This window comes from Octopus bimaculoides, chromosome 4, assembly GCF_001194135.2.
Source record: "Octopus bimaculoides isolate UCB-OBI-ISO-001 chromosome 4, ASM119413v2, whole genome shotgun sequence".
Classification (NCBI taxonomy): domain Eukaryota; kingdom Metazoa; phylum Mollusca; class Cephalopoda; order Octopoda; family Octopodidae; genus Octopus; species Octopus bimaculoides.
Window position 1 is genome coordinate 139,720,069 of NC_068984.1, and position 3,885 is coordinate 139,723,953.

A 3,885-nucleotide genomic window follows, 5' to 3' on the forward strand; every position below is an offset into this window, starting at 1 on the left:
ATATATATATATATATAAGACACTGGAGGCGGGGCCTCTTCACGTCTGGTAGCGCATTCGACCCAGAAAGTCCCTGAATAACGATTGTTTAAGGATGATGAATGGAATATGCACGTTCCGCGGTAGGGGGAGAATTATTTAAACCCCAAAGGGTTTCTCTCAAAACATTGTTATGGTGCTCCCCACTACTCCTGCTCGTGATCAGAGATGTACATATCAGCCACTCAGGGACATGCTCAACTGAATATGTTCAAGTAACAGACAAGCCTGTGACAGTCATGCAAATCTATATTATTGAGCAGAATATGTTTTGTAGCCCATCTTTTACACCAAGGCAAGCAGAAACATATTAACACTTGGAATGTATATGTATATGCACGAGATACGAGATCTAAGTATAACACATTTGATTTATTTTTTAATTGTAGCATCATATTATTTACATAATTTCTACACATGTACTATTATGTTGGGCAGTAAATTTAATCGTTTGTTCAATTCATCTGCGAACTTCCTTTTATATTTAGAAGAGCATGCATACATATGGAAAGCAGGGAACTTAGAAGCAGTAATTATCTCTGAAAAGTTATTACATATCAATATTATATTCGCAAAAGGGTGTTCTGCAAGCGAAATATATACTTAAATATATAATACTGATAAAATGTATTTTGTATAATCAACTCTCATAGTATGTAAAATATATAGAATATGTAATGAAGTAATTTTCATGATGCGGATTTGGTTTTTGTATGAGATCATATTGCGCGAGATGTGTAAACCATGATTTGGGGGCTGACTCTACGTTTAAGAGGGTAAAAATGAGTTCTCAGATGTTGTTGTCTCTCCAAGTGAGAGCCAGTTGAATGCTTTGTTTCACTGCAAACTGTACTTTGTATACATGCTCGAGATTTGTACTGCAATATTTGCTGGGAAATCCATTTTAAGATACACCTTTTACTTGTGGACAGACAAATAGAGAGACAGACACATAAGTTGCTAAATAGATAGATAGATAGACATACATACATACATACAGACAGACAGACAGACAGACAGACAGACAGACAGACAGATAGATAGATAGATAGATAGATAGATAGATAGATAGACAGACATACAGACAGACAGACAGACAGACAGACAGGCAGACAGATAGACAGACAGATAGAGAGACAGACACATAAGTTGCTAAATAGATAGATAGACAGACATACAGACAGACAGACAGACAGGCAGACAGACAGACAGACAGACAGACAGACAGACAGATAGATAGATAGATAGATAGATAGATAGATAGATAGATAGATAGGTAGCTAGGTAGGTAGCTAGGTAGGTAGCTAGGTAGGTCTGCTAAACTGGGAGCGTGACTACGTGACTTCTTAAAAGATGTCAGGCAATGTCAGGCAATTGTTACTTTCTCTTGGGAAGTACACATTCTGAGTGCAGTCCTCCAGGGAACTCTCCTGAAGCAATTATTGTTAATACTAGCTCTCTTAAAAATGCTCAACGTCACGCAGACAGCTGCTATCACTATACGCAGATGATAGGAAATTATCAAAGAAAATACAGAAACTTGGCGATGCGGCAAACCTGCAGTGGGACTAAATGCAGCATAGAAGTGGGCTGAACAAATACAACATGCATCTTAATGTTAGAAAAATTCAAGCTATCAACTCAAAAATGCACTTTAGCCAGCATATAAACGACCTAAAGACAGAGAGAGAATTGGACATCAGTCTGAATAATGATCTCGCACTTCATGTGCACATTTTGTTCTTGTTTGTTCCTTCTAGAGCCATGCCCGGGTCATAAGGGTTTCCCGGTTTCAATGGCATATAGGTTCTCCACCTGGACGGGATGCCGGTCTGTTACAGGTGAGCTGCTAGATGCAGGAAGAAAGAAAGAAAGTTGTGGCGAAACATTCAACAACATTTCGCCACTACCTTCTGTCGGGGCCTCATAGAGCTTAGGTGTTTCGCTCATAGACACACACATCGCCCGGTCTGAGATTCGAATCCACGATCCTTCGACCGCGAGTCCGCTATCTAACCACTAGGCCATGTGCTTCTACTCATGCGCACATTACGAAAGTAAAATGGTAACAAAATGGTAGGATGGAGATTAAGTTCACTCCGAACAATAGAACATGAAGTTTTGTTGACCCTGTGGAAGACCTTTGTCCTCATCCACTGAACAACTGCTCTCTTAAAACTGCTTAGTGTCAAATTAAGAGCAGTGTTTGCAGTAATTCAATGCTACTACACTAAAAAGATTGCAACAGTTCAGTATACGGACTACCGGGTAAGGATAAAAATCAAAGACTTTACTCCCTGGAACGAAGACGCGAGAAATCTACGATGACGATGGAAAATCCTGCTAGTACTGCTGCCGAACATTGTCATCAAAAGTTATACTAACACCCACGTTGAACACCATTAAGTAGTACCAAAGATACTGTCCACGCCTTCCAAAATGAAGACCAGGTGCTGTAATTGCATGAGGTTCAAAGGCCCACGGATCTCAAATGCATTGCCAAAAGAATTAAGAAACCTACGTATGTAAACAACAAACAGATGTATTAGTTTAACGCTCGGGAAGGTTAGATAGTCTTTTACATTTCGAGTCTACGCTCTTCAGCAGAAAGGAACAAGAGGAAATAAACAGAGAGAATAAAAGAAAAGAAAGCTTTAGTAGCTCGCGGTCAATATACATACATACATACGTACATACATGCATACATACATACATGAAGCTGTTCCTGAAAAGAAGAAACAAAATATCGTCAAATTTAACATATTTAGCCCGAACACGTACGTATGTATGTATGTATGTATGTATGTATGTATGTATGTATGTATGTATGTATGCATGTATGAATGTATGTATGTATGTACGTACGTATGTAGGTATGTATGTATGTATGTATGTACGTACGTATGTATGTATGTATGTATGTATGTATTTATGTGTGTATGCAAGTATGTATGTATACAGCATGTTTTGGGCTAAATTTGACGATATTTTATGTCCCCTTTTTCAGAAAAAGGTTCATGTATTCGTGAACTGCCAATGGCGTGGCAGAGTATTAAGATTGTATATGCTGTTGAGGGAAGTTAACTAACATGGAAGATTGGAAGCCCACTGAATACTGGAAAACAGTTACGTGAGTCATGATGATTCGCACCAGTTCACAAAATGCGGCATCAAGACTGTGAACACTGCAAAGGCTGTAAGATGAGACATGGACATCTGCAACGGAGACTGCAAGCGATCAACAGGGTGTTTTTTATGTACTTCCATTAAGAGTGATATCATGCCACGACACATAGTTAAACAGGGCCATAGGCGCAGCTCACATGGTTTATTGTGAAACTGCTGGAGACCATGGACAAACTCTGGCTGGAGAGGATTGCTACTAGAAGACCATATAAGTGGCTACAGTATTTGGCATCTGGAAAGTGTTAAATGTGTTATCGGAGAATTTCTACGATTTCACCAGCGCCAGTTTCTGGCCTCTGTCGTCCCATGAGTTACTATATGCGTGACACGAGTGAGAAAGACCCTGAATACTTTGCCTGTAACAAGACCAAGTTGGTGACCAAAAGCAATAAAGTGCTCGGCGATCGTCCCAGGGTCGGTGTGTAACGCATGCGCCACGTTACAGAGCCTCCTCAAGGTCGTGGTGAAAGGTGATATTGGCTAGGTTACGAAAACTGTTATCTCCTAGCCATAATCATAAATTTAGATTATTATTATATATACATTTTAATTTTGGATACAATATTCTGTCTTTTTCCCTTCTATGCAAATTTGAACCCGAACACCCTCTGTGTGTATATATATATATGTGTTTATATATATATATATATATATATATAT